General features: G+C 34.4%; 1 pseudogene; it reads left to right on the top strand.

Moving 5' to 3' along the window:
* The first annotated feature begins 204 nt into the window (after nucleotides 1-204).
* Nucleotides 205-1,128, top strand: LOC126058098 (ribosome biogenesis protein NSA2 homolog; annotated as a pseudogene).
* Nucleotides 1,129-16,574: the final 15,446 nt, after the last annotated feature.

Here is a 16,574-nt window from a genome sequence, read left to right as displayed (position 1 = left end):
AGACTGGAAGGGCTGACTCAAAAGGGGGAGAGCAAGAGGGAGTATGGAGTAAGATGTATGTAAACTTATATGTGACAGTCTGACTTGATTTGTAAACGTTCACTTGAAGCTCAATAAAAGTTAATAAAAAAAAAACTTACTAAATCAATGTGCAATTAAACATGAAGTTGTCTTTCTGCATTTTAAAATTTAAAATCAAAAGATATGAGTAGCTTTTCCTGTCGCAGTTTGTGTGGAGTCGGCTCGTGGGTCTCAGAGACCCGAAAATTGCGAGTTCCTTCGCGCCCGGGATACCCCTCCCCGGGCTTTGCAGCCGTCACCACGCCACAAAATGAATGTATTGAGTTACACCGTAGGCGCTGTGGATATCGTTTGGATTACCATGAGAAAAAGAGAAAGAAGGAAAGTCGAGAGGCTCACGAACGTTCAAAAAGGTGAAAAAGATGATTGGCCTAAAGGCTAAGCTCTACCATAAGCAGCGCCATGCTGAGAAAATACAAATGAAAAAAACTATCAAGATGCATGAAAAGAGAAACACCAAACAAAAGAATGGTGAGAAGACCCCACAAGGTGCAGTACCTGCTTATCTGCTGGATAGAGAGGGGCAGTCCCGAGCTAAAGTACTTTCCAATATGATTAAACAAAAACGAAAAGAGAAAGCGGGAAAATGGGAAGTCCCTCTGCCCAAAGTCCGTGCCCAGGGAGAAACAGAAGTTTTAACAGTCATTCGAACAGGAAAGAGAAAGAAGAAAGCGTGGAAGAGGATAGTTACTAAAGTCTGCTTTGTTGGGGGATGGCTTTACGCGAAAACCATCTAAGTATGAACGATTCATCAGACCGTTACGTGAGCCTTCGTTTCAAGAAGGCTCACGTAACGCATCCTGAACTTAAAGCCACCTTTTGCCTGCAGATACTTGGTGTAAGGAAGAATCCCTCATCCCCACTACATACAACTTTGGGTGTTATTACCAAAAGTACTGTCAATGAGGTGAACGTGAGCGAGTTGGGCCTTGTGACACAAGGAGGCAAGGTTATTTGGGGAAAATATGCCCAGGTTACCAACAATCCTGAAAATGATGGATGCATAAACGCAGTCTTACCGGTTTGATAGCAGTTTCACATAAGTAACTCCTAATTATTGGTGAAGACTACAAAACAACCAGGAAAACCACCTTTACCATGCGTTTACGAATACTACCAGCCTTCGTGTCTGTAATCCTCAAGAGAACTATTCATTATGTGATAAAAAACATTAAAATGGCCCAGTTTTACAATTTGATCTTTATTTTTTTACACCTTCAGGGTTTAGGTGTTCATAAGACTGAGTGAATATGAGCAATTACAGAAATAAACGTCATCAGCATCTGTAGCAGTGAGTAGGTACTCAGCAAAGCAAATCTATCACCACTACCGAAAAAAAATGATCAGTGCTAGTTTAAAACACCTTTTTCATACACAGAGGTTAACCAATTGCCTTCAGGTTGACTCCGATTTATGGCAACCCCACGTGTCAGAGGAGAACTGTGCTCCGTCGGGTTTCCAATGGCTGATTTTTCAGAAGTAGAACTCCAGGCCTTTCTTCCAAGGTGCCTCTGGGTGGACTCAGACTTCCAGCCTTTCAGTTAGCAGCCGAATGCTTAACCATTTGCGCCATGCAGGAACGCCTCATAAAGGTTGGAACACAAATGCAGGGCCTGAGCCAAGAAAACTTTGTATCTGGAACCTTCTCTGAAAGTTCAGAAGAGCTCCTACTTAAACTATCTTTTCGTCTCCATGATAATTCCTTAGAACTTCTTTATATGTCATTGATTCAGCATTTTAAACCTTTTTTCCTTTTATCATAGACGAATGAAACATTTTGATACTGTATTTTCTAACTACATGAGATGGGGAAAATAAACATACTGAAATCTTTAAAAAAAAAAGATATGAGTAGTCAAAATAAACTTATGTTAGTGACAACAAATATTTTAAATAAAAATAATAATGCAGCTAAAACAATATTACTTAAAGTTTATTAAGGATGGTTTAGATACTAAATGTAATTGATGTTCTATTTATTCCTGTCAGTAAGGAATAATATTTATTTGTGTACCTAAATTCCATATGATAATTGAAAACTTGCAAACCAGAAAAAAAAAAAAAACTATACTGTGTATGCTCTTTTACGTAGTAGCAACAAAGTTTGTGCAATTTTGGGGAAAGATGTTTTTAAACTTTCTCCATTTGCCTATAAATATTGCAAATTGTATTTATCTTATAAATATATGTTATTTTTTAGAAATACCATAAACGAACTTTGATATCAACAAAGGATAAGAACTATATCTTTAAATACACAAAGGCAAAATTTTGAGAATATTTTCGCTTTGGGCATATATGATCTCATTTATTCATATAGATTGTATAGCTAATATAACTTACTGTGAATATAAAGACTAATTTCATATCTTGATGCACATGTTTCCAATAACTGAAAATTTAACAACATTGTAATTTGGAGTATTGCATACGTATTGATTGGGTATAGCAAAAATCAAGATTATATTTTGTTAATTTTCACAGTCACACTTTTGTAGAAAACCAGAATCAATCAATTCCTCTCTGTTCTGTGTATTTGGTTTCTATTAAGTACAGATAATGGGGATTAAAACTCTACTGAATAGTTTATTTTATATTTTAAAGTATAGGGCTGTATATTTGGAACTACTTGTAAAGATTAATTCTATAGAGTTCTAAAAATATTGTTATAACAAAAATGTATACTGTTTGTTTTTGAAATGATAGATTTGATTAATATATATGTACATATTGAAATTTTACATATACATATACAATTATAAATATATTTGCATATATATAATTGCATAGCTTGAAAAATATTCTGTATTTATAATGGGACCATTTTATGGCCAAATGGTCATTCAGGTAAATTTTTAGCTTTGCACATGATAATTTTGAAGTGAGACATCAGGAGGAAAAGCTTTGAAATGAGTAGATATATTTTATTGTTGACATATTAAACTAAAATTTTTCATGGCTAAAAAAAAATTTCATGGCTAGAGGTTGATTTCTGGAATAAGTTGAATGTCTTGCAAAAAGTAAGTGCTTTCTATAAATGACTCATAAAGGATTTTTTTCTAAAACAAATCAATCAGAAATGCCAGCAGAACCAATAAAAAGGAAATTGGTCATATTTGTATAAAAAATTGCCCTAAATCCATGCCTAAAGTATTACTGAATTAATATATTTCTTTTATTTCCTAGTACAATTACTTATGCCCTTAAATCACCGTGGCTTCACCGTGCTTTTCTGACTGAGTGTAATGAATTTATTCATTCAAGAAAAATATCCATTTAGCTAAAATTGGTTTATTTTATGGGAATCTAAAGGAATAAACTACAAATTATGTTATTCAATTAATTTGTATTTCTACTGAAGTAAATCCTGCTCTCAATTCCTTGTACAGCAGATAATTTCAAGGTTGTGTTAAATATGTAGCAGATGGCGGTTGCCAAGTGAATGTGTTGAATAAGTGTATTTTAGTGGAGTGTGTACTGTCTTTTCGACATACATGCAATGATAACACATATTCTGGCTGCTGGGTTCCCTGGGGCAAAATGAAGCTCCAATAAAAGATAAAATAGCCTGCTTAGATAATGACCATAAAATAGCATGTATATATTTTAGGAAAATTGCCACAATTGGATCACTGAATTTAGCTTTTGCCATATTTTACAATTCATGTTAGTCAAACATTTTTCTTAATCCTGGGAAAAATTATAAATACTAAAAAAATGTGAATCCAACTAGATTTAACGCTTGTAAACTAAACTTTCTCAAATTTTATACCTATTTCTTACTTATGCCATGTTTTCATTTTCATTGATCATAAAGTATTTTCTAACTTCCTTCATAGTTTTCAACTTGGTACATTGATTAATTAAAACAGTATTCTTTAATTTCCACAAATTTTGAAGCCACCAAATTTCCTTCTGCTCTTGACTTCTTATTTCATTGTCTTCAATCTATTTGTGCCTTTGAATTGAAATGGGTATGTTGTAGATAGCAGATAGTTATATCATTTTTATCTGTCCTGCCTACCTCTGAATATTCGTGAAATTTTAATACATTTACACTTATTATGATTTAATCAATGGCTAAGATCTCAGTTCTCTCCAAACAGATCCATAAAAATCACTAAGGATTTTGGTTCTTGTGGATATTTACTAGTTCACTCTAAACTGTTTATGAAAATGCCCTCCCCCAAATCTAAAATAGCCAAGCCAATTTTAAACACACACTTCACTTATCAACTATCTCATGGTCAGACATTTCACATTTATGATAATAGTAAAAAATCTACTATCCGACTATTCTGTGCATTAACAAAGTATGCCTGTTTGTAACCAATGCTGAGATGTGAGGTAGAGTAATGCTGTCTGTGATGGTTGAGATAAAAAAAAAATGAGATAGAGGACCCTAAAATTTAAATTTCTGGTGTACTTGACTAAAGGATGATTGTCTCTGGGCCTCAGCTTAAACCACATTTTTAAAAAAGCCTCCTGTACTCTAAGAAGTTAAAATTTAAACAGACTTAATATAGTATCTAAGGAAATATTTTCTTTTTCAACAGGCTATACAAGTCATTCCCAGAAACCACATTGTACAAGAAAGCTATGTCAGCAGAAAGGAATCTCTTAACGATTTCCTTGTGAATGCCCTGTTAACCTGTTGCAGTCATCAAAGCCCACATCTACTCTTTAAATCATATATAGTAACAGACTATATCTACATATATAAATTTTATATAGTCTATATTTGTATATATATAAATCATATATATTAACAGATCCAGCCTCAACCATCTTGCCTCACAAAGCAGAAATCAGAATGTTGTTAGCTTGTTTCCAAAGAGCCGCAGAACAAAATCTTAAGCCACAAATCACGAGTAAGCCAATTAAAATATTATGCTATTATGCAGAATATGTTATTTCCTGGTTTAACAAAATAAATACTGCCTGCATGCCTGTAACTCCTTAGAGAGCATAGTTTCACTTTCTAGATTCTGCTTATCCCTAATTTAAACTGTCTTGTCTTCAATAAATCTCTCTACTTTAATCCTTAACAGAGTTGTAGTTTTACTGTATAACATGGCCTGTATAACTAGGCCATGATTCTCAGTAGTTTGACAGAGATGCAATGATGTAATTTGGAAGTTAGGTAACGATGTAGTCATCTTCCATTTTGTGATCTAATATGTCATCCTCCATTTTTTCAATGCTGATTTTCCCATAGTGTGCTGGTCTTTGAAACCTAACCATGTTGATAGAAGACGAGCAAGTGTATTTAACACATTATCAATCCCTTTAAATAAAGCATTTTTCTAAGTGAAAAGACAAAATAATGTTAATAATTTTAATATTCCCTACCACAAGAACATAAATAAATACATGTAGAAATTTTTTATTATTTTTATAACCCGATTTTGAATACACAAGCAATTTATTTTCTATAAAGTATTATATAAATATAGCTTTTTCCCAAAAAATGCTGATATTCAACCAATCATTTTGAATAGTGCTTTTTATACTTATATAGTTGATTTTATTGTTTGCACTAATTATAAGTTCTATGAAATCCTTGTGAAGACTGGATTATCAATACTGAACCAGCCTTGTTCAATCTTAGCTGAATAATTTCACCTCTCTATGCATGTGATTGGAAGGAATGATCACTTGACCACAAAAGCACCAGTAATATTTTTCCTGAATAGGCTCCATTGGTAAATACAGAATGTGCCAATAATGAAGATTGACCATATACCATAATGCCTTATCATTTAACAAATCTCCATTGCTAAATAGATTTGCACCTATCACCTTGTTTCCTATTTTGTCCGTCATTTCTCTGTTTAATATGCATCAGTAACATGTGTATTTAATTTAACACTTGAGAATATTTCATTGTAATATAGAAGAAGAAAATAAACGGGATATATGAAATTCACAAGATGTGTTGGTATAAATCCATTGCTGTTGAGAAGATTCTGACTCATAGTGACCCTATGGGACAGAGGAGAAGTGCCCCATAAGATTTCCAAAGAACAACTGGTAGATTCGAACTGCCAACCTTTTGGATAGCAGATGAGCTCTTAACCACTGTGCCAGTTGGTATAGTTAATGCCTATTTCAGTAGTTTTGGGAATATAGGTGACATATAAAATGTTTTAATTGTGGATACTAGCATTTGAGGCAGTATAAATATAGGCAAAATGCATTGAATAGACACCAAAAGTCCAGAAAAAAAAAATACCTAATTCTAAAATCAGTTATAATATTTAAAAAACACTCAGCTTAGTATTTAAATAGATTACGACATAGAATGAGTGAAAGGGAAAGAGTAAGATAACTAATGACATAAAAATTCCTATAGAAATATAATCCTTCTGGCAGAGATTTTGTATTGAGGGAAAGACATAAATAATAAAAAAAGGGCCAAATATTGAGAGCTGATAATTCGGTCAGCTTGAGTTTTTTTTTTTGTTTTTTTTTTTAATTCACCTGGAACCAATTTGGCTGTTTGTACCTTTCAGTAGATATAACCCAATTTTTATTTAAAAAAAAGTACTACATGTAACTTTTTATTTACCTATTTATAAAGGAGCTACCTGTACTAAAATACAGTTTTACTAATATATTAGAATATACTATATATTTCAGAATACATTTCTGATATTTAACAGTTTTATCATTTCTTTAGTTTTAATTATTCAATATTACTGGAAATTTTTTTTCCTAAAATCATCACCTAGGTCTTTAAATTTATTTTATTTTATTTTCTGATTTTTAATTTGTCCTTTTTACTTGCATTATTTTCTTCTTCCTATAGAACTAATTTTTTTTTTTTTTAAGGAATTCAATGTTTATTGCTTTTAAACTTATTTTTACTTAATGATAAAATATCAGCCATTAAACATTTTCCTCTGATTACTGCTTAGTTTACTTTCTGTTTGATTTTTGGATATATAAGCTCTTATTCAATGAAGGGTTTATTTAGAGAACTGGTGTTAAATTTACATGGCTGCATTTTTTTTGAGTGTTGATGTTAACCATTTTTAGTAATTAAGCATTGGATTGCATTGTGATCAGATAATGCAATCATAACATTTATATTTGTTGAACTAAATATAAAATGATTTTTAAAATTATGTACATGTACTAAAAAAATATGTACTAGATGTATATAAATATACCATTACAAATGTACACAAAATAAATTTTTAAACTATGTTTTTCAAATTGTATCCTGTTCTCTGTTATTAAATTGATCTAGTAAATACTTAGACTGTTTTCTGTTTTAATTATTCCTAGAGTTAATAGCAGGCTTTGCTTAATATATTTTAATCTATCTGTTCAAGCTCATAAATGTTCAGGATTCAATATTCATTGTGAATTATGACCTTAACTGTAACTCTGTTTATTTCATTTAAGCATCCTTCCTTGAATTATCTCTTTTTGTGCATACTGATGTTGAAATTATTGTTTTGTTGTATTGGACTATTCACAAATTAAAATATGCCACATATTTAGATTTTGTATGTTCACTCTGTCTTAAAATCCTTATCATTTTTTGGTGGAGCTTATTATTTAATCTTACTATATACACTTACCATTACCTATCATGTTTTACCGTAATTCTTTCAATTGGTTCTAAATTAGTGTTGTATTCTCCAACGTATTAGATTACGCATAAGTAGGTTAAAGTGTCACTCATAATAACTTAAAATATGTTGTACATATCTTGCGCTAATTCTACTACTTTTTAAAGCATGGATGCTAAAAAAATGTTTTAACTGCTAGAAGAATCAACATAAATTTTACATATTTAAAAATATTAAAATTTTTTAAAAACGTATTCTTTCAACATAGATGAATTAACAATTGCATATAAGGTTGCTATGAGTTGGAATCGACTCAACAGCAAAGGGTTTCTTTTTTTTTGATTTTATAATGTGGGAAGAGGGGCCGGTTTCACAGTTGCCACATGTCCTGTTTTCTGAATGTCTGATGTGGAGTTCTAGCTACAGCATCAACTTCTTTTCCATAGATCATCTGTTTAATTTCCTGATTTTCCCATTGGTTTGTCAGTTTTAGCTTAGATTAGAATGATAACTTTTTATGCATCTTCATGAGAATTTTGAGAGAACATATGAGTCAATAAAATAAACTGATTAGTCCCATGACAGTGTTAACATGTTGATATATTCTAATTGTTTGTATTTATGAAACAGGTTATGAAAAAATAGAAAACAATATTTTATGTGCATATTAGTTCAATACAGAAAACTCCCTCAATATATGATAATTAAACAAAAATTGTGGATATATGATGTATGAAATTGCTTTTATAGAATGCACATATGGAGAGTATAAATTAATAGAACATTTTTAATAGTTTAAATATGATTCATAAAAATCTTAACACAAAAAGTTGTAAGAATAACTATATTTTTCTACAATAAATTGTATCTCTGCACCTTACCTTTATTGAGAAAAAAAAATGTATTCCATACTCATAGTTCATCATTATAAGTAGAATTCTGAGAAGCAGACAATAAATATGTGTCAGGCCAATGCACTGAAGAAAACTAAATCCACAGTTGTTTATTGTTTTTCTTTTCTTTACTCCTGAGCCAGATAATCAGTTCCTTCCTACTTCTTTAGGTCCATACACTCAGCTTTTGTTCTGCTTGTGAAAGATAGAGGGACTGTAGGATATACATGGCAGAATAAATTAGTCTGCGCTCTACATTTTGGAGCCTGTGGAAATAATCAAGAAATAAAAATAAAACCCAGACTTTAAAACAAAACACAGACATAAATGTAGATGTAATTTCTGGTCTGTTAAGCACTAGTATGTTTTAAAAGCCTGGCATTGGGGGCAGTCAAAACTGGAATCACACCCAAGCTCTGAATCTTGACATCAGACATATTTGTGAATTATTCAGGGTCCTCATCTATGAAATGGGAGTGTTTTGAATGAGTAAATTATGTTATAATTGTAATAAAATTACTAGTACGTGTTAAACACTGAATTAATCTTAGTTATTTTTATAATTAAGATTATAATGTGAAACAAGGTGTGTAATTGGTGATGTTAGATGGTTCTTGGCTGAAATTAGAAAATACAAGAAAGATGTTTGCCTGTGTTTTATTAACTGTGCAAAGGCATTTAACTCTGTGGATCATAACAAATTTTAGATAACATTGAAAAGAATGGGAATTACAGAACACTCATACTCATGTGGAACCTGTACATAGACCAAGAAACATTCGTTTGAACAGGACAAGGGTACACTCTGTGATTTAAAATCAGGAAATGTGTGTTTTAGGGTTGTATCCTTTCACCATACTTATTCAGTCTGTATACAGAGCAAATAAATAATCTGAGAACCTGGACTATATGTAAAAGAACTCAGCGTCAGAATTGGAGAAGACTCATTAAAGATGAAGCAACCTTGCTTGCTGAAAGTGAAGAGGACTTGAAGCACTTACTGGTGAAGGTCAAAGATTACAGCTTTCAATACGGTTTACACCTCAACAAAAAGAAAACAAAAATCTTCACAATTGGACCAGTAAACAGTATCATAATAAATGGAGAAAAGATTGAAGTTGTTAAGGATTTCATTTTACTTGGCTCCACAATCAACACCCATGGAAGCAGCAGACAAAAAATTGCATGATATATTGTATTGGGCAAATCTGATGCAAAAAAAAACTTTTTAAACTGTTAAAAAACAACGATGTTACTTTGAGGGGTAAGCTGTGCCTGACCCAAGGCATACTATTTTCATTCACCTTATATGCATGGAAATCTGTACAATGAAAAAAGAAGACTGAAGAAGAATTAATTCATTTGAATTATGCTGTTGGAGAAGAATATTGACTATACCATGGTTTGCCAGAAAAATGAACAAATCTGCTCCTTAGAAGCGAAGAAGAAGGACATCATGCCTGGTAAAGTGGAGGGTCAGTAAAAAAGAGGAAGACCTTTAAGGACTGACACAGTGGCTGCAACAATGGGCTCAAACATGGGAAGTCGTGTGAAGATGGTACAGGACAGGGTAGTGTTTCCATCTGTTGTACATAGGGTTGCTATGAGTTGGAATGAGCTCAATGGCACCTAACAAAAATTACAACATTTTTATCATTATTGTTATAGCAGTATATTGACCAGTGTTATTATACATAATTTTTTATGTTGCCATGAGAATAAGAATATTGAAGAGGTACTAAACTTTTATAGTATTTCTTTCCTTTCTTTTTTTTTTCTAATTGTCCTTTTAGAATTCTACAGTATATATTAGTCCTTAACCTATGACTACTTCCTCTTCTCTATCTACACTTTCTTCCTCAAAAAACTTCGTCAGCTCCATGGTTTGCATATGCTCCAAATACTAACAACACATATTTATCTTCAGCTTCAACCTCTAGACTGAGCTCAGGACTCTGCCTAGGATATGACTTCAAATGAACAATCTATAGTATAGTTACCTGAAACTTATAACACCCACATAAGAATTCTTTATTTTCCTAATTTAGCATCTTCCTCCTCTAATCTTCCTAATCTCAATTAATTAATTTACTATTTATCCAGCTATCCAAAATCTAAGTATCATCCTTTGTTCTTCTCTTTTAATTCCTCTTCCATTCTCTTCTCCTGCTACTCAGAGACTCATACATATTCCATCAAACTACAGGTTCAGGTTATTGTACCTCAAAATATTTTGCATATTGCTACGAGGGTGATTGGCCTGTAAGATTCCCAGGCAGACTGCTTAAGCTCAAGCTTTGGGCTCAGAACATTCTCTGATATGGAGGCTGGAAATTGAGTTTCTCTCTCTCTTTCCCTTCTTCTTGTCAAGGAAAACCTCCTCCTTATTCTGAGTTCAAAGTAACTTTCTCTGTCTCCATGACTACTTAATTATACAGAATCAATTTTGTAGCTAGAGTGGAAGACATGTTCTTTCAGGTTATTCTGTCTTGCATGCAAACAAATGACAATGGCCAGGCCACTTGCCTGAACAAAGACTCCTTTCTTTTCCCTGTTTCACCTTTCTAATGCAATCCAGCAAGTATACTCCTCCAGTTTATACAACCTAAGCCTCAGAACAAGCCCTCATTTGTTCTCTTGTCCATGGTGCATGAGGGGTGCACATGGATTCCGTCAAAAATATCCTACACTTGGACTGGAGCCTTTTGGGAGAACCTGTCTCTTGATAACCCTTACTCCAATTATCATCTTTCTGATTACTGTAAGGAACAAAAGCCTGTGTTAACACCAGTGACTATTGTAATTATTCATTCTGATCTAAACAGCTGTGCATGATTCCATCTGACTTATTTCACATTGTACTTGACACATATCTAACCATTTCTCACTTCAGCTTCTACGAGTATAGATTTAGATATTATACCTTGCTAGTTTTTTTTTTAGTTTAGGTCAATAGGCACTGACCAGTTCACCTTGCCACCAGAGGTGACCTTCTTTAGTCTAGTTTTCACCTTAAATCATAGTGATATGTCTAATAAATAAGACAAGATTACACCTGATATCTCCCCATTACAGTTGGAATAAAATTCACAGTTCTTGTCTTGGTGATAAATGCCCCACATTATACGGCCACTTCTTATCTCCTCAACATCACCTCTTAGCATTCTTTCCTTCAAGCACAGTACAATTCAGGAATATAGGCCTTCTTTCTTTTTTTCTTGAAAGAAGAAAGTTTCCATTTTTTTTTTTTTTATCTTCTTTAAGGCCTTACCAATTGTTTTTTTCAAAAAGGAAAAAAAAAATGAAGTAAAAGAGCTGAACAGAAGATTTCAAAGGGCAGCTGGAGAAGACAGAGTAAAGTATTATGACATGTTCAAAGACCTGGAGATAGAAAGCTACAAGGGAAAAACAGGATCAGTATTGCTCAAGCTGAAAGAACTGAAGAAAAAATTCAAGCCTCCAGTTGCACTACTGAAGAATTCTATGGGAAAACTATTAAATGACGCAGGAAGCATCAAAAGAAGATGGAAGGAATATACAGAGCCACCGTACCAAAAAGAATTGGTCAACGTTCAGCCATTTTTTTAATATTTTCCCCATAGAATCCTTCACTATTGCAACTCGAGGCTTGATTTTTTTTTTTAGTTCTTTCAGCTTGAGAAACGCCGAGTGTGTTCTACCCTTTTGGTTTTCTATCTCCAGCTCTTTGCACATGTTGTTATAATACTTTACTTTGTCTTCTCTAGATGCCCTTTGAAATCTTCTGTTCAGTTCTTTTACTTCATCAGTTCTTCCTTTTGCTTTATCTGCTCGACACTCGATAGCAAGTTTCAGAGTCTCCTCTGACATCCGTCTTGGTCTTTTCTTTCCTTTCTGTCTTTTCAATGACCTCTTGCTTTCTTCATGTATGATGACCTTGATGTCATTCCACAACTCGTCTGGTCTTTGGTCACAAGTGTTCAATGTGTCAAATCTATTCTTCAGATGGCCTCTAAATTCAGGTGGGATATACTCAAGGTCATAATTTGGCTCTTGTGGACTTGCTCTGATTTTCTTCAGTTCCAGCTTGAACTTGCATATGACCAATTGTCTGTTCCACAGTCAAACCCTGGCCTTCTTCTGACTGATGATATTGAGCTTTTCCATTGTGTCTTTCCACAAATAAAGTCAATTTGATTTCTGTGTTCCATCTGGCGAGGTCCATGTGTATAAGCCCCCTGCTGCTGAGTCGATTCCATGTGTATAGTCGCCATTTATGTTGGTGAAAGAAGGTATTTGCAATGAAGAAGTCATTGGTCTTGCAAAATTCTGTCATTCGATCTATGGCATTGTTTCTATCACCAAGGCCATATTTTCCAACTACTGATCCTTCTTGTTTGTTTCCGACTTTCACATTCCAATCACCAGTTATTGTCAAAACATCTTGATAGCATGTTTGATCAATTTCAGACTGCAGCAGCTGATAAAAACCTTCTATTGCTTCATCTTTAGCCCTAGTGCTTGGTGCATAAATTTGAATAATAGTCGTATTAACTGGTCTTCCTTGAAGGAGTATGGATATTATCCTATCACTGACAGCATTGTACTTCAGGATAGATCTTGAAACATTCTTTTTGATGATGAATGCAACACCATTCCCCTTCGAGTTGTCATTCCCAGTGTAGTAGACTATATGATTGTCCGGTTCATAATGGCTGATACCAGTCCATTTCAACTCACTAGTGCCTAGGATATTGATGTTTATGCATTCCATTTCATTTTTGATGATTTCCAGTTTTCCTAGAATTATATCATTAATATCACATGCAAGCAAAATTTTGCCAAAGATCATTCAAAATGGCTGCAGCAGCATATCGACAGGGAACTGCCAGAAATTCAGGCCCGTTTCAGAAGAGGATGTGGAACCAGGGATATCATTGCTGATGTCAGCTGGATCCTGGCTGAAAGCAGAGAATACCAGAAGGATGTTTATCCATGTTTTATTGACTATGCAAAGACAATAGACTGTGTGGATCATAACAAACTATGGATAACACTGTGAAGAATGGGAATTCCAGAACACTTAATTGTGCTTATGAGGAAACTTTACGTAGATTGAGAGGCAGTTGTTCGTACAGAACAAGGGGTTACTACTGATTGGTTTAAAGTCAGGAAAGGTGTATGTCAGGGCTGTATTTTTTCACCATGCCTATTCTGTCTGTATGCTGAGCAAATAGTACAAGAAGCTGTACTATACGAAGAAAAGGGCATCAGGATTGGAGGAAGACTTATTAACAACCTGCGTTATGCAGATGACACAACCTTGCTTGCTGAAAGTGAAGAGGACTTGAAGCACTTACTAATGAAGATCAAAGACCACAACCTTCAGTATGGATTGCACCTCAACGTAATAAAAGCAAAAAATCCTCACAACTGGACCAATGAGCAATATCATGATAAATGGAGAAAAGATTGAAGTTGTCAAGGATTTCATTTTACTTGGATCCACAATCAATAACCATGGAAGCAGCAGTCAAGAAATCAAAAGACACATTGCACTGGGTAAATCTGCTTCAAAGCACCTTTTTAAAAGTGTTGAAGAGCAAAGGTGCCATCTCAAAGACTAAGGCGCACCTGACCCAAGCCGTGGTATTTTCAATCACATCATATGCATGTGAAAGCTGGACAATGAATAAGGAAGACCAAAGGAGAATTGATGCCTTTGAATTGTGGTGTTGGCAAAGAATATTGAACATATCATGGACTGCCAAAAGAATGAACAAATTTGTCTTGGAAGAAGTACAGCCAGAATGGTCCTTAGAGGTAAGGATGGTGAGGCTGTGTCTTACATACTGTGGACATGTTGTCAGGAGGAATCAGTCCCTGGAGAAGGACATCATACTTGGCAGAGTACAGGGTCAGTGAAAAAGAGGAATACCCTCAACGAGGTGGATTGACACAGTGGCTGCAACAATGACCTCAAGCATAACAAGACTGTAAGGATGGTGCAGGACCGGGCAGTGTTTCCTTCTGTTGTGCGTAGGGTCGCTATAAGTCGGAACTGACTCGACGGCAGCTAACAACAACAACAGCTAATGAGTTATAAAAAATTAGTAGTTAGGGATAAAGGAGGAGGTTTTCTAAGCAGAGAGGAAAACATCTAAGTAAAGTTATACAGTCTAGAAGTAGAAGTGTTTGTGTCAGGAACAGTGAGTGGCACAGAGAATATGTAGAATAGTATTGAGTAACAAACTGAGAACATGTATGCCAGTTTATGGATGTCTCAAATTTCAGGCTAGGCACCTATCATTTAGGGATAGGAGACCTTTGAAAAGCCAAAATAAATAAAATTACAACTTATGTGTTGCTTTTAAAAACAGAGACCAAACATGAGTAGACTATTTAGGAACTTATTTCAACAATCATGTTGTTTTTGTTAGGTGCCCTTGAGTTGGTTCCAACTCAAAGCCACCCTACTTAAAACAGAATGAAAAACTGCCTCGTTGCACCATCCTCACAATAGTTGTCATGCTTGAAACAGTTTTGCAGCCACTGTATCAATCCTCCTTGTTGAAGGTCTTTGTCATTTTTGCTGACCTACTACTTTACCAAGCATGATGTCCTTCTCCAGGGACTGGTCCCTCCTGATACCATGTCCAAACTATGTGAGACGAAGTATTGCTGTCCTTGCTTCTATTGAGCCTTCTGACTGTACTTCTTCCAAGACAGTTCATTCTTCAAGCAGACCTCTGTATATTCAATATTCTTTCCCAACATCAATTATTTTTTGGTTTTTCTTATTCATTGCCCAGCTTTCACATGCATATGAAGCAATTGAAAACACCACGGGGTTAGGTCAGGTGCACCTTAGTCCTTAAAGTGACATTTTTGCATTTTATCACTTTAAAGAGTTCTTTTACATCGAATTCCCTGATGAAATAACAATGTTTGATTTCTTGACTGCTGTTTTCGTGGGTGTTGATTATGGACCCAAATCAAATGAAATCCTTGACAACTTCAAACTTTTCTCCATTTATTATTATATCGCTTATTGGTCCAGTTGTGCGGATTTCTGTTTTTTGTTGAAGTGAAATCCATACTGAAGGCTGTGGTCTTTGATCTTCATCAGTAAGTGCTTCAAGTCCTCTTCACTTTCAACAAGCAAGGTTGTGTCTTTTGCATAATGTAGGCTGGTTAATGAATCTTCCCCAAACCTGATGTCATATTCTTCTTCATATAGCCCGGCTCCTAAGATAATTTACTCAGTATACAAATTGAATAAGTATTGTGAAAGGATACATCCCTGACACACCCATTTCTTGACTTTAAACCACACCGTACCCTCTTGTTCTATTCCAATGACTGCCTCTTTGTCTATGTCCAGGTTCCTCATGGACACAGTTAACTGTTCTGGAATTCCCATTCTTCTCAATGTTATGCATAATTTGTTATGATCTACACAGTAGCATGCCTTTGCACAGTCAGTAAAACACAGGTAAATGTCTTTCTAGTATTTTCCTGTTTCAGCAAAAATCCATCTGACATCAACAATGATATTCCTTGTTCCAAGTCCTCTTTTCCATCCGGCTTGAATTTTGGCAGTTCCCTGTTGATGTACTGCTCCAACCTCTTTTGAATTATCTTCAGCAAAATTTTACTTGTGTGTAATATTAATGATATTGCTGGATAATTTCTGCATTATTTTGGATCACCTTTCTTTTTTTGAATGAGTACCAATATTGATCTCTTCCAGTTGGTTGGCCAGGTAGCTGTCTTTCAAATTTCTTGGCATAGACAAGTTAGCATCTTAAGCTCTGCGTCCTTTTTCTGAAATGTCTCATTTTGTATCCCCTCAATTCCTGGAGCCTTGTTTTTCACCAGTGCCTTCAGTGCAGCTTGGGTCTCTTCTTTCAGTACCATTGGTTCTTGATCATGTTTCCTCTTGAACTTGTGGAACATCAACCAATTTTTTCTGGTACAGTGACTGTGTATTTCTCCCATCTATGTTTGATGCTTCCTGTGTTCTTTAATATTTTCC

This window comes from Elephas maximus, chromosome 14 (assembly GCF_024166365.1).
Source record: "Elephas maximus indicus isolate mEleMax1 chromosome 14, mEleMax1 primary haplotype, whole genome shotgun sequence".
Taxonomy (NCBI): Eukaryota; Metazoa; Chordata; class Mammalia; order Proboscidea; family Elephantidae; genus Elephas; species Elephas maximus.
The sequence above is the reverse complement of the archived record's forward strand: the minus strand, read 5'-3'. Positions and strand labels throughout refer to the sequence as shown.